Source organism: Rana temporaria, chromosome 11, assembly GCF_905171775.1.
Source record: "Rana temporaria chromosome 11, aRanTem1.1, whole genome shotgun sequence".
NCBI classification, from domain to species: domain Eukaryota; kingdom Metazoa; phylum Chordata; class Amphibia; order Anura; family Ranidae; genus Rana; species Rana temporaria.
This window is the reverse complement of record NC_053499.1, coordinates 7,229,538-7,253,203: the sequence shown is the minus strand read 5'-3', so window position 1 is coordinate 7,253,203 and position 23,666 is coordinate 7,229,538. Positions and strand designations below refer to the sequence as shown.

The window sequence follows — 23,666 nt, the reverse complement described above, 5'->3', positions numbered from 1 at the left end:
GGATATGATCTCCATGTATAAATATATAAGGGTTCCATACAGTGAACTTGGTGTTGAGTTATTCACTTTACGGTCAACACTGAGGACAAGGGGGCGCTCTTTACGTCTAGAGGAAAAGAGATTTCATCTCCAAATACGGAAAGGTTTCTTCACAGTAAGAGCTGTGAAAATGTGGAACAGACTCCCTCCAGAGGTGGTTCTGACCAGATCAGTAGATTGTGGCACTGATGGGGACAGATAAGGCGGTACTGATGGGCACAGATAAGGCGGTACTGATGGGCACAGATAAGGCGGCACTAATGGGTGGCACTGATGGGTGTTACTGATAGGTACCACTGATGGCACTGATGGGCACTGGTAGGTGGCACTTATGGGCACTGGTAGGCAGGGCCGCCATCAGGGGGGTACAGGCAGTACACCTGCAAGGAGCCCGGAGGTCCCCAGGGGCCCAGATGGCAACCCCCTTTTAAAAAAAAAATTACAGGGCAAGTTAGGGTGGCATTGGGCAGGTTGGGGTGGTATAGGGCAAGGTATGGTGGCATAGGGCAGATTGGGGTGGTACAGGGCAAGTTAGGGTGGCACGGGGCAAGTTGGGGTGGCATGGGAAAGTTTAGGGTGGCATGGGAAAGTTTGGGGTGGTACAGGGCAGGCTGTGGTGGTACAGGGCAGGCTGGGGTGGTACAGGGCAGGCTGGGGTGGTACAGGGCTGTTTGGGGGGGTACAGGGCAGGCTGGGGTGGTATAGGGCTGTTTGGGGTGGTACAGGGCAGGCTGGGGTGGTACAGGGCTGTTTGGGGGGTACAGGGCAGGCTGGGGTGGTATAGGGCTGTTTGGGGTGGTACAGGGCAGGCTGGGGTGGTACAGGACAGGCTGGGGTGGTACAGGACAGGCTGGGGTGGTACAGGGCAGGCTGGGGTGGTACAGGGCAGGCTGGGGTGGCACAGAGCAGGCTGGGGTGGTCCAGGGCAGGCTGGGATTGCACAGGGCAGGCTGGGCATGTCAGCTAAAAAAAACAAAAAAAACGGGATGTGTCACCCCTCTAGCGGGTGTCACCCGGTGCGGACCGCACCCCCCGCACCCCCCTAGCAACGCCTCTGTTTCCAGGAACGTTTCTTCTGTGTCTCGCGGTGCCCTGAGGGTCTCGGGCCTCTCGGCTCACCGCAATCTCACCAGGACTTGGTAAATAAACACGAATACAGACAAAAGAAATCTAAAAAATAACAATGTAATTATAGAGAAGAAAATGTTACTTTCCAGAGGAGATCCGTCCTTCCGGGAAGCGGGTTCTCTCGCCGTCCCTGGAAGAGCGGGGGAGGGGGTGACATGCTGTGCCAGGGTTACTGTACATGGCGGGTGACACATAACGCCGTACCGCGGCGTGCGACTTTACTACCATAAAGGTGACACACAGGAGTTGTGTTGGTGGCAGGAGGGCAGAAGGGCGCACATGCCGGGAGACGCCGCCGGAGCCACACCTGGACCCGAGGGGCACATGGCGCTGCGCCCGGAGCTGTTCGCCAGACCGGATCTGCCAGTTTTAAAGCTCTCTCCACCGCGCTCTATTAACAATTAAACAAATGACATCAACCCGACGCCATTAAAAGTGCAAATAAAAAGCTGACGTGACGAATCCGTCCTCCGTACACCGCAGAGCTCTCTATATAGGAAACCGAATGGCGATCATAAGGCGATAATAAACCCAAAAAGTTAGGGGTTAGGGTTATGGGGTTAGGGTTGCGGTTAGGGGTTAGGGGGTTGGGGTTAGGGGGTTAGGGTTGTGGTTAGGGTTAGGGGGGTTAGGGTTGGGGTAAGGGGGTTAGGGTTGTGGTTAGGGTTAGGGGGGTTAGGGTTGGGGTAAGGGTTGTGGTTAGGGGGGTTAGGGTTGGGGTTGCGGTTAGAGTTGGGGTTAGGGGGTTGGGGGTAGGGTTATGGTTGGGGTTAGGGGGGTTAGGGTTGCGGTTAGGGTTGGGGTTAGGGTTGGGGTTGCGGGTTAGGGTTGGAGTTAGGGTTGGGGTAAGGGTTGGGGTTAGGGTTGTGGTTAGGGGGTTAGGGTTATGGTTGGGGTTAGGGGGTTAGGGTTAGGGGGGTTAGGGTTGGGGTTGTGGTTAGGGGGTTAGGGTTAGGGGGTTAGGTGGTTAGGGTTGGGGTTAGGGTGTTAGGTGGTTAGGGTTGGGGTTGGGGTTAGGGTTGCGGGTTGGGGTTAGGGTTGTGGTTAGGGTTAGGGGGGTTAGGGTTGGGGTTGCGGTTAAAGTTGGGGTTAGGGGGTTGGGGTTAGGGTTATGGTTGGGGGGTTGGGGTTAGGGTTATGGTTGGGGTTAGGCTTAGGGTTGGGGTTAGGGGGTTGGGGTTAGGGGGTTAGGGGGTTGGGGTTAGGGGGTTAGGGGGGTTGGGGTTAGGGTTAGGGTTTGGGTTAGGTTTAGGGGGTTAGGGTTGTGGTTAGGTTTAGGGGGTTAGGGTTAGGGGGTTAGGGTTAGGGGGTTAGGGGGTTAGGGTTTCCCATTGCTTACCAATCGTTAGATGTGACGGCTGCATTTGTTATCTTTTTTGGGCTTTTTTTCTTCTATTATCATCTGGTGATCCAGCGAATAAGTCTGTTATTTTTCAAAAGAACAAGCTCTCCAACAGAATGTATCAGTTAGAGCAAGGGTGTCAAACTCAACTTCATTGTGGGTCGCATTAGCATTCTGATTGCCCTCAAAAGGGCCGGTTGTAACTGTAAGATTAGATGTCCAGCGCATCCCATCCCCCTTACATTAGATGTCAAGAGCCCCCCCCACCATCAGAAGTTGAGTCCCCCACTCTCCCTTACATCACAGTGCACCCCCCTTTCCTTATGCTGCTGCTGGGAAGAAGATGGATGTATTGCTTGAAAGCAGAAAGTAAGGGTCTGGAGAAGGACCAGAGGAGGGCTGCAGGAGAGGTGCGAGGGCCACATGAAATGGTCTGGAGGGCCGGATTCGGCCCGTGGGCCTTGTGTTTGACACCTATGAGTTAAAGGGATGAGACCGGTGGTGGCCCATTTAACAGGAAGTACGGGCGCCGCCTCCCCCCCCCCAATCCATGCGTCTGACACCCTGATCTACATGTAGGGACGCCGGATACATGGATTCCAATGGGAGGGGCGGAGTTTTGAAGCACGTGATTACAGCCAGGGGCTCTAATTGGCTTCAAAAAAGGGTGGGCTCGGGGCGCAGGACTCCGCGCCCCCGAGCCCACCCAGTTGTGTTACAATAGCGAAAGAATATTCCCAATTGTAACACTGAAACGCCTCCTGGCCAATCACAAAGCGGGTCATGAGAACCGTCACCGGATTGGCCGAAAGGAGATCGGATTGGCCAGCTGGAGGAGGAGGGAGGAGACAGGAACCTGAGCCAACCAGCAGCCCACAGCCCAGAGAGAAGCTGACAACGCTGACATGATCTGCCTGCATGGCATTGCATAGAGAAGCACAGAGACCCAATGACGTGATCGCTGTTGGCCCCTCCCACTGGTCAGGATCTGATGGCTTTGCATGTAGAACATCAGAGACCCAATGTCGTGATCGCTGTTGGCCCCTCCCACCAGCCAGGATCTAATGGCATTGCATAAAGAACTACGGAGACACAAGCATGTGATTGCTGTTGTCCCCTCCCACCAGCCAAGATCTGGCCCCTCCCACCAGCCATGATCTAATGGAATTGCATTAAGAAGCACAGAGACCCAACAACGTGATCATTGTTGGCCCCTCCCACCAGCCAGGATCTGATGGCATTGCATAGAGAAGCACAGAGACCCAATGCTGTGATCACTGTTGGCCCCTCCCACCCGCCAGGATCTGATTGTCGATCAGGCAGGTTCTCTTTATTCTCTTTGTCGGTGATGATGACACAATTACTCTTCTCTCTAATCCCAAATCTGATCTCATCCTCCACAACCTAAAGAGATTTCCTCTCTGATTGTCTTTCATCTGCGCTCTGATTGGACGCTCTGATTGGACGCTCTGATTGGGCGCTCTGATTGGACGCTCTGATTGGGTGCTCTGATTGGGCGCTCTGATTGGGCGCTCTGATTGGGCGCTCTGAATGGACGCTCTGATTGGGCGCTCTGATTGGACGCTCTGATTGGACGCTCTGATTGGACGCTTTGATTGGACGCTCTGATTTGGACGCTCTGATTTGGACGCTCTGATTGGACGCGCTCTGACACGTTCCAACAAAATAAATGAAAATAAACAAAACACCTGGAAGTAATTGGCGGGATGATCACACCTGTAATTACGATCACACGGAAAATAAACGATCGCACTTTACATTGACAGTCTGTGCGTCGGATCGCCCCGCGGACTCACATTTCTTCCCTCCATCATGGAAGTGTGAAATAAAAAGCCGACGGGGTTCTAGTACCCCCCCTCCCCCCACTTAATGTGCTTGTAATAGGAACAAAGCACATCCCTCTATAGTGTGGACTTGTCCCAGTCCAGAGCACCAAGTGTCATTTCTGTCTGCTGCTTCCTTCCTCTGCTGTCAGCATGAATCCCTTCTGATGGATTTCTCTGCCAGGTCCCATGGTCCACGTCACGGCTGCGCCAAGCTGTCCATTCAAGATGGCGCCGCAGAAGCGGAGCGGCGAGAGATTTGCCTGCAAACAAGGCGACACGGGACGTGATAGGTGGGAGGGAGGAGATCTTCTTTCATTTCAAGTAGAACTAAAGGCAAAACCTTTTCTTTTCATTTTGGATGGAGTAACCCCTAACCCTAATCCCAACCCCCAACCACTAATTCTAACCCCCAATCGTAACCCTAATCCCAACCCCTAATCCCAACACCCAACCCCTAATCCTAATCCAACCCCTAATCCTAACCCTAATCCCAACCCCCAACTCTAATCCCACCCCCTAATATTACCCCCCCAACCCTAATCCCAACCCCCTAACCCCTAATATTAACCCCTAATCCCAACCCCTATTCCTAACCTTAATCCCAACCCCCAACCCCTAATTCTAACCCTAATCCTACCCCTAATCCTAACCCCCAACTCTAATCCCACCCCCTAACCCCTAATATTAACCCCCAACCCTAATCCCAACCCCTAATATTAACCCCCAACCCTAATCCCAACCCCTAATATTAACCCCCCCAACCCTAATCCCAACCCCTAATATTAACCCCTAATCCCAACCCCTAATATTAACCCCCAACCCTAACCCTAATCCCAACCCCTAATATTAACCCCTAATCCTAATCCAACCCCTAATCCTAACCCCTAATCCTAACCCCCAACCCTAATCCAAACACCTAATATTAACCCCTAATCCCAACCCCTAATCCCAACCTCCAACTCCTAATCCAAACCCATAATATTAACCCCTAATCCCTAATCCTAACCCCTAATATTAACCCCTAATCCAAACCCTAATCCCAACCCCTAATATTAACCCCTAATCCTAACCCCTAATATTAACCCCTAACCCTAATCCCAATCCCCAACCCCTAATATTAACCCCTAATCCTAATCCAACCCCTAATCCTAACCCTAATCCCAACCCCCAACCCTAATATTAACCCCCAATCCTAATCCCTAATATTAACCCCCTAATCCTAACCGTAATCCCAACCCCTAACCCTAATATTGACCCCTAATCCTAACCCCCAACCCCTAACCCTAATATTGACACCTAATCCTAACTGTAATCCCAATACTAATATTAACCCCAATTTCTAACCCTAATCTTAACTCCTAACCCTAATAATGACTCCTAATCCAAATCCCAGCCCCTAACCCTAATATTAACCCCTAACCCTAATATTGACCCTAATTCTAAACCTAACCTCTATCTCTAATATTAACCCCTAATCCTAACCCCCTAACCCTAATATTGACCCCTAATCCTAACCCCAAACAATAGTATTGACCCCTAATCCCAACCCCTAATCCTAATATTAACCCCTAATCCTTTTATTGACTCCTAATCCTAATCCCAACCCCAACACTAATATTAACTCCAAATCCTAACCCTAACATTGACCCCCCTAACCTAATCCCTAACATTGACCCCTTAACTCTAACCCCAACCCTAACCCAAATATTGACCACTAACCCTAATATTAACCCCTAATTCTAATCCCAACCCCTAATCTTAACACTTAATATTGACCCCTAACCCAAATTCGTACCCCTAACTAGGGTTGCCACCTCATCCCTTTAAAAAGGAACACATATTAATTACACAGGTTCTGTGGCTAATTAAGGTGGTAATTAGACTCACTTGGTGCCTTACCTGCATTAAATTAACCTCAGAACCTGTGTAATTCATATGTGTTCCTTTTTAAAGGGATGAGGTGGCAACCCTACCCCTAACCCTAATATTAACCTCTAATCCCAACCCATAACCCTAATATTAACCTCTAATCCTAGCCCCTAACCTAACAAAATAAATACATAAAATTAAGTAAATACATTTAAAAAAAATAAACCTTAACCTTTAACCCCTAACCCTGACCCTTAACCCGTTAGAAAAAGTAATAATGAATAATAAATAAAAGCGGAAGAAAAGGCAACGAATGATGAAACTAAACAGATAATATTTTTCTCTATTGGCTAATAAAAAACAAAAAAAAACAAAAAAAAAACGCCAAAGCTCAAAAAACACCCAAAAAATAAAATAAATGCTCCTCACACATACAACGCTGGGGTGTGAAAAGGGAGATGAATTGTCGGGATGCACACAGTCGGTGACATGGGGGGTCTTATTACAGATGCCTGTCGGGATCCCCCATTTCCTGGGATCTGATGCAGCATACATGTCTCCTGCCTATGTCAGCGCAATCCTAGCAATAAAGCTCTTCCATCCCATAAAAGTGACAGCTCATGGCTGTGATGAGTGCAGGGAGTACACAACACGGTATATATTATATATACTACACACACGTGCTCAGCCCTTGTCACCTCTCCCTTCCCTGAGTGACAGCAGGGAGAGGCGGGGCCGTAGAGTCCCGGGAGTGGATTGGCCGAGCGCTGCCGGACACGCCCCCCAGCCCCACTCCCTGCACACACACAGCAGAGCCATGAGAGGTGAGCTGTCAGTGTGCGCTGCGCTGGGATCTATAGAGAGCTGAGACCTTGGTGAGACACTATGGATGCATGCTGACCGCCCCGCACCCCCTCCATGGGGTCTTCTCATGGTAAGAAGCGGCCTGACCCTCTATTCTCTGTCATGTGTGAGGAGGTGACACCCAGCTGTGACCAGGAGGGGGGCATGCCACCTGCACCCAGGGGTGTTCCTGCCTCTTATTGGGGGGTCCCTGCTTCTGATTGGAGGGTTCCCTGCCTCTTATTGGGGGGTCCCTGCCTCTGATTGGGGGGGACCCTGCCTCTGATTGGGGTGTCCCTGCCTATGATTGAGGGGTCCCTGCCTCTGATTGTGGTGTCCCTGCCTATGATTGAGGGGTCCTGCCTCTGATTTGTGGGTGTCCCTGCCTCTGATTGTGGTGTTCCTGCCTATGATTGGGGGTCCTGCCTCTGATTGTGGTGTTCCTGCCTATGATTGGGGGTCCTGCCTCTGATTGTGGTGTCCCTGCCTCTCGGGGGGGCCCCTGCCTCTGATCCCCCTTACAGGGTCACTAGATCCCCCATCAAGAAGTAGTTCTAATTACTTGCTGTGCCCAGGCTGGTAATTCTATAGGGCGAGTCTTACATAACTACCCCCTGCCAGAGATTTCCTGTCCTGGGGGGGGGGGGGGGTCCCTGCTGTTCTGGTGGGTCCTGGAAGGTTGGATCTAGCTCTTTGGAGTCTTTATCTGATCAGCAATTCATTGTACTTTTGGTCCTGGGGGTGCAGAGGGGCAGGATTAGTGCCCCTGGATATGGTCATAAAATGTTGGGGGACACCTGGGGGGCGATCAATCATTGGGGCACTCAGGGTACAAGGGTCCCCTAGCTCCCGGGGCAAGGATCCAGAACCCCCCCCCCCCCCAATGATAATACATGCTGTAGAATAGGTGTACAACCCCGCCTGTATCTATTCTTTGCCTCCTTGCTTTACTGTGCCCAAGTTAGTTTCTCTCCTGCCCACCCTTTGTCCCGTCATATAGGACTACATAACACCCCCCTTTCTTTTCCATACCAAGGGAAGGTGTATTGCAGCCCTCAGAGATAGCAGGAAAGCATGCTAATGTATAACAGGGGGAGTTGTTCTGTAGTACATTGAGATAGCAGGAAAGCATGCTAATGTATAACAGGGGGAGGTGTCCTGTAGTACATTGAGATAGTAGAAAACAATGCTAACGCATAACAGGGGGAGTTGTTCCCAATTTTAGCCTAAATTCACACCTGACCCGAAACGCGGCTCCGGACCCTTCTTCACACCGGACCCCGGCCGACCCCGGACATGTGTGATCCATTGGGAGCCAGTCACTTGCCTGTCATGTGAATTGGATGCAGGGGAAAGCAAGGCCCATAAAGACTTGGATGAGCGAGTTTGGGGTGGAGGAACTTGACTGGCCTGCACAGAGTCCTGACTTCAACCCGATAGAACACCTTCCGGATGAATTAGAGCAGAGACTGCGAGCCAGGCCTTAGACAGACTGCTAAACCTTGTGGGCAGTCTTCCCAGAGGGCTCCGTTTACACCGGGTGCCGATGCGGCTTCCAGCAGGGGGTCCGGTGCGTCCCAGTTCACGCACCGGACCCCCTGCTGGGTCCGGTCCGAATTTTCAGGTCCGAATTTTGGACCTGAATTCGGACCTAAAATGGGTCAAAATTGCCGCCGGACTCCTGAGCCATATCGGAGATATGTGGACCAGCTCCATAGAGAGACATTCACATTCTCCTGCTATTGCGAATCAGATGCGGCGATCCTGCATCCAATTCCCAATAGTGTGAACCCGGCCGAAGAAGTGAAGCTGTTATAGATGCAGAGGGCGGGGCCAACTCAATATTGAACCCTACGGACTAAGACTGGGGTGTCATTAAAGTTCATGTGTGTAAAGGGAGGCGTCCCAATACTTTTGACAATATAGTGTACAGCAAAACCTTGGTTTGAGAGCGTTTTGCAAGACAAGCAAAATGTTTTAATAAATTTTGCCTTGATATACAAGCGATGTCTTGATATAAGAGTAGCGTCATGTCACAACTGAGTATGAAAGAGAAGAGAGGAGCCTCTAAGTGTAGCAATATGGTTACATTTAACCACTTAACCCCCGGACCAAAATGCAGGTAAAGGACCCGGCCACTTTTTGGGATTCGGCACTGCGTCGCTTTAACTGACAATTGCGCGGTCGTGCAACATGGCTCCCAAACAAAATTGGCGTCTTTTTTTCCCCACAAATAGAGATTTCTTTTGGTGGTATTTGATCACCTCCTGCGGTTTTTATTTTTTGCGCTATAAACAAAAATAAAGCGACAATTTAAAAAAAAAAAACAATATTTTTTCCTTTTTGCTGTAATAAATATCCCCCAAAAATATATATTAAAAAAAAATTCCCTCAGTTTAGGCCGATACGTATTCTTCTACATATTTTTGTTAAAAAAAAATCGCAATAAGCGTTTATCGGTTGGTTTGCGAAAAATTTATAGCGTTTACAAAATAGGGGATAGTTTTATTGTATTTTTATTAATATTTTTTTTTTTTTACTACTAATGGCGGCGATCAGCGTTTTTTTTTTTTTTTTTCATGACTGCGACATTATGGCGGACACTTCGGACAATTTTGACACATTTTTGGGACCATTGTCATTTTCACAGCAAAAAAGTGCTATAAATATGCATTGTTTACTGTGAAAATGACAATTGCAGTTTGGGAGTTAACCACTAGGGGGGTGCTGAAGGGGTTATGTGTGACCTCATCTGTGTTTCTAACTGTAGGGGGGGCGGGGCTGGACATGTGACGTCATTGATCGTGTTTCCCTATATAAGGGATCACACGATCAATGACGGCGCCACAGTGAAGAACGGGGAAGCTGTGTTTACACACGGCTCTCCTCGTTCTTCAGCTACGGGGACCGATCGCGGGACTCCGGCGGCGATCGGGTCCGCGGGTCCCGCGGTCACGGAGCTTCAGACCAGGTCGCGGGTACGTGCCCGCGACCCACGAATGGGCACTTAAAGAGGACGTACAAGTACATGCTTGTGCCCAGCCGTGCTAATTCTGCTGACGTATATCTGCAGGAGGCGGTCCTTAAGTGGTTAATGAAGGGACAACATTTAGCCACTTATTGCTACACTTAGAGTCTCCTCTCTTCTCTTTTATACCCTGTAAAAAAAGAAGCTTTGATATACAAGTGCTTTGGATTACAAGCATGTTTCTGGAACGAATTATGCTCGCAATCCAAGGTTTTACTGTATATCCTATGATGATATAATAATAATAAGAAGAAATAATAATATATAATAATAACAATAATATATAATAATATATATACCTGTAATATGGATCTCCTACCAGAACCTCCTCTGAGGTCCATGTGATGAATAGTAAATATCTTCCTGTCACTGCTAATAGAACTCTTTGTATTCTCTTGTTATTATATTATTGTTACATTGTTGTTGTGGTATTAGTAACACTGTCACAGTGTCATCATAGTAGCGTTGTACTAAAAATAGGATTTCTTAGGCTTCTGGCACAACATCCATCATCTGGGTATCACAACTTTGTGGTGTTGAAGTGACGTTGTAGAGTGATTCGAACCAGAGCCGCCATCAGGGGGGTACAGGCATTACACCTGTAAGGGGCCCGATGGTCCCTAGCCCCCCCCCCCTGCAGCACCCCCCCCCCCCCCGGTTTTTTGCTCCAGGGGGGCCCTGCCTAAAGCTGTGTAAGGGGCCCCCCGAAATTTGTGATGACTGCCCTGATTGGAACACGCATTGTACTGATCATTGTATATACAGGGGGGGGGGGGGGGTACCCCGTATATAGGTATTTATAGGTATAGATTGGCTGTAGGGACATTTTGTTGTCACATTGGCTGTGGTGTGACACGGATTGCACTGTATATTGTGGAAGGTCACACAATGTTATAATAATGATAGTAAACATACAACAGGCATTATGGTGCTTGTAGTAGCGATACGCCTGCAATAGACACATTCTGATGGTAATAACTTTCCACCTGTAGGAGATGAATTCCATTGGTAGACATGGCAGTGCCCCTGACTGTATTACATCATTCTATTCTACCTGTAGCAGATCATTTTATTCTACCTGTATTACAGACACTCTGATATTGACTACAACATTATATTTTTAGAGTGTAAGCTCTAGCAAGCGGGGCCCTCTGATTCCTCTTGTACCAAATTGTAATGTAACTGTAATGTCTGCCTTTGTTTTGTAAAGTGTGGCGCAAACTGTTGGCGCTTTATAAATCCTGTATAATAATAATAATAATAATAATAATAATAATAATAATAATATATCTATAATAGAAGCAATGTATAGACTATGGGATTATATCTGTAGTAGATGTGTTATATTGTTAAAAGTGGCCTTATAGTTGTAGTGGAAGAATTAGGTTGGTAAATGTGACATTACACCTATAGTAGAGGTATTATGATGGGGCATTGTATCTGTAGTAGAGGTTAGGGGCCAGATCCAGGTAGACCGGCGCATTCTTCCGTCCGGCGTAGCGTATCTATGATATGCTACTCCGCCGTAACTTACATTTTTTTTTTGGTATCCTAAAAGAATTTCCGCCCAAAGTTAGGCGGCGTGGTGTAACTTAGGCGGCGTAAGGGCGCGCAATTCAAATGTATGTGATAGGGGCGTGTTTTATGTTAATACGTCGTGACCCAACGTAAAAGACGTTTTTTTTCAACTGCGCATGCGCCGTCCGTGGGGGTATCCCAGTGCGCATGCTCGAAATTAAACCGGAACAAGCCAATGTTTACGACGGTGACGCCATTCTACGCAAAGCCCTATTCGAACGACTTACGCAAACGACGGCCATACTTAACATAGGATACGCCTCATATAGCAGGGGTAACTATACGCCGGAAAAAGCCGAACGCAAACGACGTAAAAAAATACGCCGGCCGGACGTACGTTCGTGGATCGCCGTATCTAGCTAATTTGCATACTCGACGCGGAATTCGACGGAAACGCCACCTAGCGGCCAGCATAAATATGCACCTATGATCCGACGGCGTACTAAGATGTACGCCTGTCGGATCGATCCCTCATTCAGTCGTATCTTGTTTTATAGATACAAAACAAAGATACGACGCGGGAACTTTGAAATTACACGGCGTATCAATAGATACGCCGGCGTAATTTCTTTGTGGATCTGGCCCATTGTATCTGTAGTAGAGGTATTGTATTGTATTGTATCTGTAGTAGAGGCATTGTATTGTATTGTTAAATGTGGCAGCTCATCTGTAATACAGACATTCTGATAACTATGGCTCTATGTTTGTAGTAAAGGCAATGCATTGCTGACTGTGGAATTGCGCCTGTAGTAGTGACTTTATGTTGTTGACGGTTGCATCATACATGTAGTAGAGGCATTGCTAACAGGGCCAGGATGTTGTGCCTATATTAGAACTGTTGTATTAATACAAGGACCATTGTATCCTACTTGTAGCAGGTCATTCTATTCTACCTGTAGTAGATCATTCTATTCTACCTGTAGTAGTTGATTCTCTTTGCACACTTTGGCCGGTGACAGGTGATCTCCTCGCACAGTTCAGGTTCTCTGGCTGGTTTCTGGTTCCCCGGCGTCATTCACTTCCCAATAAATAATTGATTATTGGTCTTTGTGTATTGAACACACATGGAGCCTCCTCCTGTCTCCTCGTACCCCCCCCTCCCCCCAGACACAGGGGGTCCTCGTACACAACACCCCATCTTCTCATTGCTTATTCCCGTCTCCTGTGACATCACAGTGACTAATCTCTCCTCCGCCTCTCATTCTCGTGGTGGGATGTGAGGGGCGGTGGGGGGGGTAATATTTCCAGGTTCGGATGGGGAGGGGGGGGTAATATTTCCAGGTTCGGAGGGGTGGGGAGGATGGGGAAGGGGGGTAATATTTCCAGGTTCGGAGACGCCTCCTCCTCTCAGGATGGGAAATCAATCATCATTTATAGAAAGGCAGGATGTTATTTTACAGGGAGGGGCTCCGAAATCACGAAATCCCACTAATCAGCCCCCTCTTTCCTTCCCATGTGATATGTGAACTTCTCCTCCTGATCCCCTCACACACTTTGTATCTGCTACTCCATCAGTGACAGCGCAGCTCATGCAGGAACAGAGCAGGGAGGCTCAGACTGATTCATTGGAGCTTATTATACCAAAACTGCTGACTTCTTATAGTGATGCTTCAGAGCATCTTCTCATTAACGTGTGTGACTGCAGGGGTCACATAAGAGATCCCATGTGACTGCAGGGGTCATATAAAAGATCCCAGGTGACTGCAGGGGTCATATAAGAGACCCCAGGTGACTGCAGGGGTCATATAAGAGACCCCAGGTGACTGCAGGGGTCATATAAGAGACCCCAGGTGACTGCAGGGGTCATATAAGAGACCCCAGGTGACTGCAGGGGTCATATAAAGGATCCCAGGTGACTGCAGGGGTCATGTATGGGATCTCAGGTGACTGCAGGGTTCATACAAGAGATCCCAGGTGACTGCAGGGGTCATACAAGAGATCCCAGGTGAATGCAAGGGCCATATAAGAGATCCCAGGTGACTGCAGGGGTCATATAAGAGATCCCAGGTGGCTGCAGGGGTCATGTATGGGATCTCAGGTGACTGCAGGGTTCATACAAGAGATCTCAGGTGAATGCAAGGGCCATATAAGAGATCCCAGGTGACTGCAGGGGTCATGTAAGGGATCCCCACTGACTGAAGGGGTAATTTAAGGGATCCCAGGTGACTGAAGGGGAAATTTAAGGGATCCCAGGTGACTGAAGGGGTCATATAAGGGATCCCTACTGACCAAAGAAGTAATTTAATGGGTTCCAGGTGACTGAAGGGGTCATATATGGGATTCGAGGTGACTGCATGACTGCAGGGTTCATACAAGAGATCCCAGGTGACTGCATGGGTCATATATGGGATCCCAGGTGACTTCAGGGGTCATATATGGGATCCCAGGTGACTGCAGGGGTCATATATGGGATCCCAGATGACTGCAGTTGTCATATAAGAGATCCCATGTGACTGCAGTGGTCATATAAGAGATCCCATGTGACTGCAGGGGTCATATAAGAGATCCCAGATGACTGCAGGGGTCATATAAGAGATCCCATGTGACTGCAGGGGCCATATAAGAGATCCCAGGTGACTGCAGGGGCCATATAAGAGATCCCAGGTGACTGCAGGGGTCATATAAGAGATCCCAGGTGACTGCAGGGGTCATATAAGAGATCCCAGGTGACTGCAGGGGTCATATAAGAGAACCCCAGGTGACTGCTGGGGGGCCATATACGGAACCCAAGGACTCCAAAACTTCTAAAGGACTCAATAATATCCGGTAAACTGTAACCCGTCACACCTCAGAATTCTCATATCGGTTACAAGCGCCCCGCCCCCTCACTGTGTGAAAAACATGCAGAACCCCCCACAAGCGGGAGCACAGAGGTGATTGGAGCCTTAACAATGAATGACACCACAATACATGTAGAGCGCAGGTGACTGCAGGATGGAAGCCTCAATGGGTCCTTACATGGTGAAGCATGTGAGATTGTATGGAATGAATTCTGTAGAAGACGTTGTCACCGACATGTGAAGGGACTCTTCATAGGGGAGGGTGTCTTCCCGTGTCGCTGTGAATCTCACATATTTCTCTCTATATGAAGATATCTCAGGAATTCGCACCCATCATACCCCTATGTGCACGCCGCCGCCGCCTCCGATTCCTGGAAATGCTCCGCCGCAGAAATATATCAATACCAACTGATTTCTTCACCCGCACTGACTTCTGGGTACAAGGGTCACCCTGCCCCCTCCCCACCCCCTCCCGTCCTTCTCCTCCCAACTGTACCGGCTCCTTTCCTGGACTGAAACGGCTTCCTCGGATTTCACCGCACACTGTGAGCTTCTCTCAATGTGCAGTAAGTCAGATAGAGCCTGTGCTGGAGGACATCCAGCATCATCTAGCCCTCCCCCCCCCCCCCGACCAGCCTATCACAGACCCATAGGTGTGAGCAGCCTATTGCAGTAGGGTGTGCACCCCAAAGCTCAAACATATATGTGTGTGTGTGTATGTGTATATTTATACATGGCAGGAGTGCAGTGGGCGGTGTCATTAGTTTATTTTTATTACTTTATTTTTTACAATTTAATTTTTTATTATTTATTTTCCATTTTTTTTTTTTTTAGGAGCCTCATCTGGGGGGCTTGGGTTTAATATCAGGGGTCAAAACAGACCCCTGATGTCTCACTTTTAAGACAGAGAAAGGGACTTCCCCAGGCAGAAGGAGGAATCTGTGCAGCACAATGTGATTAGGGTGTGCCCAGGCACACCTGGCACAACCCGTGGCGTACGCCTGTGCACAGGCCCAACCCCTTTTATTCATTGGATTTCAGTTCTGACAGTCATGGAGGCTCAGCATCACATGTGGGCGTTACCCAGGGTGGGTGCATGCAAATGACGCCTGCCTAGACTGACGCCCACCTATCAAGGCATTTTAATATTTTGCATAACTCCTCCCACAAGCACGCCCACTGCTTGCATCAGGACTGAGGGCTCTGGAGAAGAGGCTCAGCATCACATGTGGGCATTACCCAGGGTGGGTGCATGCAAATGAAGCCTGCCTAGGGACACCAACTCCTCCCAGACTGACACCCACCTATCGAGGCATTTTAATATTTATATCAGCGAGGTGCGGGGTGTACAGAGCTTCACATCATAGGATGGTGCGAGCAATGAGGTCCCCAAACGGGGGCCACATCCGGCCCATCATGAGATTTTATCTGGCCCCCCCACAAGGGTCAGGGGCATATACTCAGATTTAGACAGTGCACAGAAGGGGGGGACCCTGACGTGGGGGGGGGGGGCTCAAATTGGGACCTTTATGTAAGGTAAGGGGGGACCCTGATGTTATGTGGGACTCTGATGGGGACCTTGATGCAAGGGGGCTCTGATGGAGACCCTGATGTTAGGAGGGGTCTGTGATGAGGACCTTGATGTAAGGGGGACCCGATGTAATGAGGTACCCTGATGTTAGGAGGGACTCTGATGGGGACCTTGATGCAAGGGAGCTCTGATGGAGACCCTGATGTTAGGAGGGACTCTGATGGGGACCTTGATGTAAGGGGGGGTCCTCATGGGGACCTTGATGTAAGGGGGACCCCGATGTAATGAGGTACCCTGATGTCATTTTAGGTCTCCCCCGTCCTCCGCTTCATCCGATCCTTTATGGCTCCATGTACCGAGCTGGGCGGGGCTTTAATAACTCAATCCGTTTGATTGGTTGTGTGTTGTCTACACTCAGGATATATTGCTTGACTCACAGCGTCTGCAGACACCCGCTCATTACATGTGACTCTTCCTCCATAAAGCGGCGAAATTGCCAACAATCAAAGTACAAATTATATTTTTATTTCAGCCTCACATTAGCGGGCCGAGCGCGCTCGTGACACACGCCCCTTTCAAAGTTTTCCTAATGAACTCTTCTGGTGACGTGAAGACCGAAGGAACACATTTATAGATGAAACATTGTTCATAGGGACCAATCAGGCCGCTGTGGGCTTTGGGTGATGAGTTTGTTCCTTTTATAGATTTGCCATTCACCTCCCACAGACTCATCTCTGGCCTGGTAAAGCCGGGCTGTGATGGCGTGGTGACGTGTGCGGGCTGTGATGGCGTGGTGACGTGTGCGGGCTTGTGGTGACATGTGCGGGCTTGTGGTGGCGTGGTGACATGTGCGGGCTTGTGGTGACGTGTGCGGGCTTGTGGTGGCGTGGTGACGTGTGCGGGCTTGTGGTGGCGTGGTGACATGTGCGGGCTTGTGGTGACGTGTGCGGGCTTGTGATGGCGTGGTGACGTGTGCGGGCTGTGGTGACGTGTGCGGGCTTGTGGTGGCGTGGTGACGTGTGCGGGCTTGTGGTGGCGTGGTGACATGTGCGGGCTTGTGGTGACGTGTGCGGGCTGTGGTGGCGTGGTGACGTGTGCGGGCTGTGATGGCGTGGTGACATGTGCGGGCTGTGGTGACGTGTGCGGGCTGTGATGGCGTGGTGACGTGTGCGGGCTGTGATGGCGCGGTGACGTGTGCGGGCTTGTGGTGGCGTGGTGACGTGTGCGGGCTTGTGGTGGCGTGGTGACGTGTGCGGGCTTGTGGTGGCGTGGTGACGTGTGCGGGCTTGTGGTGGCGTGGTGACGTGTGCGGGCTTGTGGTGGAGTGGTGACGTGTGCGGGCTTGTGATGGCGTGGTGACGTGTGCGGGCTTGTGGTGGAGTGGTGACGTGTGCGGGCTTGTGATGGCGTGGTGACGTGTGCGGGCTTGTGATGGCGTGGTGACGTGTGCGGGCTTGTGATGGCGTGGTGACGTGTGCGGGCTTGTGGTGACGTGTGCGGGCTGTGATGGCGTGGTGACGTGTGCGGGCTGTGATGGCGTGGTGACGTGTGCGGGCTGTGATGGCGTGGTGACGTGTGCGGGCTGTGATGGCGTGGTGACGTGTGCGGGCTGTGGTGGCGTGGTGACGTGTGCGGGCTGTGATGGCGTGGTGACGTGTGCGGGCTGTGGTGACGTGTGCGGGCTGTGGTGGCGTGGTGACGTGTGCGGGCTGTGATGGCGTGGTGACGTGTGCGGGCTGTGATGGCGTGGTGACGTGTGCGGGCTGTGATGGCGTGGTGACGTGTGCGGGCTGTGGTGGCGTGGTGACGTGTGCAGGCTTGTGGTGGTGACTGCAATATTACCGGATGAGTGTACAGAACGTTCTCTTTATAGGCCATGTGCACAGGAAGCCAGCGGAGGAGATTCATTCCAATTAAAAATGTATTACTTTTTTTTATGTACATTGCGACTCTTAAAGCTGAACTCCGGCCTCCCCTTCAGTGTTGCACAGTTGTAGCGGCACCTCTCCTCTCCTCTGATTTCACCGCACACTGTGAGCTCCTCACAATGTGAATTAGAAGCTGCAGCAAGTTAGATAGAGCCATCCTCATGTACTGGCTGGAGGACATCCAGGCCAACTTGACTATGCCTGGCCCACCCCTGTCATTTATGGGATTCAGGGCCGTCTTTAAGGCAGGGCAAACGGGGAAGTTACCCTGGGCCCTGTCATTGTTGTGGGCATGGCCGCCATCAGGGGGGTTACCGGCAATACACCTGTAGGGTGCCCGGAGGTCCCAAGGGGCCCGGATGGCAACCTTGGAAGGTCTTGTTGTGGAACACAGTGGCAGGTTGTCCCCTTGTCCTGCAATGAGGTATTTGGGAGTCTGGAGGTTGGCCACGCCCATAAGGTGTTCTCTTGCGAGAACGATTTTGTAATAAGATATTATTGGAAGAAATCGTTCTCAGGATCCTTGCAATGTCTTGTTGTGGAACAAATAGTCCAGGGGGCTCCAGACTTTCTAAACAAAGGGCTGGTCTACTGTCCTTAAAGCGGAATTCCACCTAAAAATTGAACTTCCGCTTAATCCACTCCTCGCCCCCTTACATGCCACATTTGGCATGTCATTTTTTTTGGGGGGGGGGGAGTGGGGGCTTCAGGAGGAGTGGGACTTCCTGTCCCACTTCCTCCTTCCGCCGAGGGGCTGCTAAGGCGAATAGCTTAATCGCCTTACTGCAGCCCCTCCCTGTAGGCGAGCGCCTGTCCAATCGGACGGCGCCGCTCACCGAAAGCTGTCACTGCCGGGTGCCCGCGCTAGGAATGAAGAGGCCGGTGAGGGGGGGGGGGGGGGGGCGAGGAGCGAAGCCCCGGCCAGCGCGTCGCTGGAACCGTGGAGCAGATGCAAAATTACGAAGTGATTGTTTCACAAATATGTTAAAATGTTGTCATAGGGGATCCCACAAGAGGTCGGATCCTCGGTACACCTGCCATCGCTAAGGATCTCCAATCTTCAGGAATGTGGGAAGACCGGCTGATTCACCACAATGATTTGGAGGAAATATGTTAACAGTAAACTTTGTAACTCTTTTCTTGTAAACAAACATTCCGACCTTCACCGAGATCAGAGGCCGGCGACTTCCTTATCTGTAGACATTGGTGGGATTCTAAAGCAAGGTGTGCATGGTCAGGGCCGGACTGGCCTACCGGGATCCCGGGACATCTGAGATGGTGGACGATCGTTTCCTGCTGTGAGACACGATTGCCTTGTTTTGTACCCCGGGGTCCTCTGATCCGGCAGGGCGAGGCACGCTGGCACGCTCCCATCGGCATCCTATAATTTGGGCTTCTGTCTGTCCTCGTCTCTTCTCACCACAGGGTCTGTTATTTGTGTTTTAAAGTCAGACATTGGAATCGAATGAGCGAAGGTGACGGCAGAGCGGCAATCCCCAAAGGGATCGTTCTTTCATGTCTCAGATATTCCTTACCGGCTGTTGGCCTTATTCGTTCTAACAGAAGCAGGGCCGCCATCAGGGGGGTACAGGCATTATACCTGTAAGGGGCCCGGCTGGCCCCCCTCCCATTTTTTTTTTTGCATTACACCTGTAAGGGGCCCGATGGTCCCCAGGACCCCTTACAGGCCTGGCTGCCCCCTCCCATTTTTTGTTTTTTAAAAATGTTTGTATTTATTTATTTTTTGCATTACACCTGTAAGGGGGCCCAAAGGTTCCCAGGGCCCCTTACAGGCCCGGCTGGCCCCTCTCCCGTTTTTTTATTTTTTATTATTTATTTATTTATTTTTTGCATTACACCTGTAAGGGGGCCCGATGGTCCCAAGGGCCCATTCCAGGCCCAACTGGCCCCCCTCCCATTTTTTTTTTGCATTACACCTGTAAGGGGCCTGATGGTCCCCAGGACCCTTTACAGGCCCGGGTGGCCCCCCTCCCGTTTTATTTTTGTTATATTCTGTAAGGGGCCCGATGGTCCCCAGGGCCCCTTACAGGCCTGGCCGCCCCCCTTCCCATTTTTTTTTTTTTTTGTATTTATTTATTTTTTGCATTACACCTGTAAGGGGGCCCGATGGTCCCCAGGGCCCTTTACAGGCCCAACTGGCCCCCCTCCCGTTTTATTTTTGTTATTTTCTGTAAGGGGCCCGATGGTCCCCAGGACCCCTTACAGGCCTGGCCGCCCCCCTTCCCATTTTTTAATTTTTTTTTATTTTTTGTATTTATTTATTTTTTGCATTACACCTGTAAGGGGCCTGATGGTCCCCAGGGCCCTTTACAGGCCCAACTGGCCCCCCTCCCGTTTTATTTTTGTTATTTTCTGTAAGGGGCCCGATGGTCCCCAGGACCCCTTACAGGCCTGGCTGCCCCCTCCCATTTTTTGTTTTTTAAAAATGTTTGTATTTATTTATTTTTTGCATTACACCTGTAAGGGGGCCCAAAGGTTCCCAGGGCCCCTTACAGGCCTGGCCACCCCCCCTCCTATTTTATTTAATTTTTTTTATTTTTTGTATTTATTTATTTTTTGCATTACACCTGTAAGGGGCCCGATGATCCCCAGGGCCCCTAATAGGACCGGCCGGCCCCCTCTCTTTTTTTTTGTTTTATTTTAGTATTACACCCGTGGTGTCAGCGGCCCTGCTCCCCTCCCTCCAGGTTATGGCGGCGGCCATTGGCGAGGTTCTCTTTGAAGGAGCAAGCTTAGGTATCCCCCGAATTCGAATTTCTAGGGATGGAGTTGGCCCTAGCAGAATTGCACTCGGCTGCTTTCTGTTCACAAGCTCAAGGCGTGAACTTCACAAAGGTCGGCTATTTAAAAGAAGACCTGTCATTCATTTCTGGGGAGGAAACGATCAATCTTGTGCCTGTAGGGCGGTGTCCTTATCTCCGACCAATCCGGTAAAGCGAGCTTCGCAGTGATAGGCCGAGGGGGGCGGTCCGCGGACTGACATGTTTACCTTCCATGGTAAAGTCCAAAGTCCTCTCCTGTCTATTATTTCCCGGAGAAAGGCGTGGAGGGAACTTGGGCGATATTTGAGCACGTGCAGAGACAGAAACAAATAGTCCAATCAGGGAGCTCTGCGGCGGTCCAGCAACTCCTATCAACGTACACACAACAAACTGCGACATGCACTGGCAGCATGGCAACACGGTGGGGGTTACTTCATCTGTTACATGGGAAGCAAGCTCACAGTGTTGTGGTGGAACAGGTGGAAACCATACATAGGAGTCTTTCTGCGGTTGCTGACTAATCAGCAGTGGAAAGAAAATCAATTTATGGCATCTTTTATTTGTCACTGAATAATCAGCAGTGGAAAAGCTATCTGTTTATGGCACCTTCTATCTGCTGCAGAGTAATCAGCAGTGGAAAATAAATTATTTGTTTACGCCGTCTTCCGTACTTTAGGGAGAGATGCATGAGGTTGGGATGTGGCGCCCCAGCCCAAACTTCTTTATTTAATTTTTGTTGTACGGAGTCAGGACTGTCAGGTTTTTATTACTGTCTGTCTCCCAGCTGGAGAGATTTCCCTCCTACATTTGTCCCAACGACCATTGGAGAAACAATAAGCAAAATCCAAAGTTTGACAGCTGTCATAGGAACAGATGGTGAATGGAAATCAACCAATGGAGACACCTGTTCCGGTGACAACTGTCAAAGCAATTACTGTTTCTTATTTTAGGGAAACTTCCTTTTACTTTCTCTGGAACAGGAAATGAGGGAAGATTAAACCAGTGGAGACACAGCCAGCAAAGGAAGTTCTAACCATGAAAAAAATAAAAAAAAATAAAACACATTGTATCCCATTGTATCACAATTTATCCCATTGTATCACAATTTATTACATTAAATAACATTGTAAAGCACTATATATCACAATATATCCCATTGTATCACAATTTATTACATTAAATAACATTGTAAAGCACTATATATCACAATATATCCCATTGTATCACAATATATCACATTAAATAACATTCTAAAGCACCATATCACAATATATCCCATTGTATCACAATATATCACATTGTATCACAATATATCACATTGTATCACAATATATCACATTGTATCACAATATATCCCATTGTATCACAATATATCCCATTGTATCACAATATATCCCATTGTATCACAATATATCCCATTATATCACAATATATCACACTGTATCACAATATATCCCATTAAATAACATTGTAAAGCACTATATCACAATATATCCCATTGTATCACAATATATCACATTGTATGACATTGTATAGCATTGTATCACAATATATCCCATTGTATCACAATATATCCCATTATATCACAATATATCACACTGTATCACAATATATCACATTAAATAACATTGTAAAGCACTATATCACAATATATCCCATTGTATCACAATATATCACATTGTATGACATTGTATAGCATTGTATCACAATATATCACATTAAATAACATTGTACAGCATTATATCACAATGTATCACATTGTACAGCATTATATCACAATGTATCACATTGTACAGCATTATATCACATTGTACAGCATTATATCACATTATATCACAAGATTTCCCATTATATCAGATTGTATAACATTATATCCCATTTTATCACATTGTATAGTAATGTATCACATTATATCCCATTATATAACATTGTACAGCATTATTTCCCATTATATCACATTGTATAGTATTGTATCACATTATATCACAATATATCCCATTATATTACATTGTATCACATCATTATATCACATTGTATAGTATTCTATCACAATATATCTCATTATATCACATTGTATAGCATTATATCACATTATAGCCCAATATATATCGCCCCCCTCCTCAAATGCATGCTAGGCCCTTATCCGGCCCCTACCCATTCACCAGAAAAGTGTAAAAGTGAATAAAGACAGGAGGCAGTTTTTTGACAATTTCTTTATTAAAAAATACAAAAACGGTGTCCCCCGATGTAGATTCATTGTCAATCACGATGCTGGATCTACATCGGGGGGGGTATTGTTTTTTTTATTTTTAGTAAAGGACTTGTTTGTGAATTGGACTGAAGAGCTTACTGCATGTTTTCTTGACAATATTTACCGGGACATTTTTCATTTTGTGGTAAATACAGCATAATCGTTTTATTTAAAACATTTTGGACTTTATTTACTGTATGCAATCATTTATGCAAATCACATTGCATGTGATAAACGTTAGTGAATTGACCCCTTTATCACAATATGTCACACGCTATTACATTGTATATATTATTATATCATTATTTTATCACATTGTATCATTTCATCTCCATGTCTTTCTATACACAGTCCTACATCCATCGCTGATCTCTATAGAAACGGGTTATTTGTACCAACAACAGTAATTATTATGAGTAGATCTTTTATTTGTTTAATACTCTTAGTTTTGTATCATCCGGGACATTTGTGATCTCCTCTCTCCATGTGACACAATTCTTGTCCCATGACTGATCCCGGTGATAATCCGATTCATATCACATCCGATGTTTGACATTCGAATCACCAACCAAATAAAGGGAATCTTCACCCTAGAAAGAAAACGTGACAAGTAAGGATTTACAAACACTGTAGCGGCTGACTCTTAACTACTTCAATACCGGGCACTTTTACCCCCTTCCTGCCCAGGCCAATTTTCAGCTTTCAGCGCTGTCACACTT

At 48.5% G+C, this 23,666-nt stretch overlaps 1 protein-coding gene across 9 annotated transcripts in view; it reads left to right on the top strand.

Moving 5' to 3' along the window:
• LOC120916987 (F-actin-monooxygenase MICAL2-like) overlaps nt 1-23,666 on the top strand; it is a 300,525-nt gene that overhangs the window by 13,024 nt on the left and 263,835 nt on the right. For 8 of the 9 annotated variants that reach the window (XM_040327950.1, XM_040327949.1, XM_040327948.1 and 5 more), the window contains exon 1: nt 7,034-7,159. The exons of the other annotated variant lie outside the window; for it this stretch is intronic. The gene's annotated coding sequence lies outside the window, so the exon portion shown is untranslated. Of the gene's footprint in view, nt 1-7,033; nt 7,160-23,666 lie in introns of those variants that run through there. 9 annotated transcript variants of the gene reach the window in all.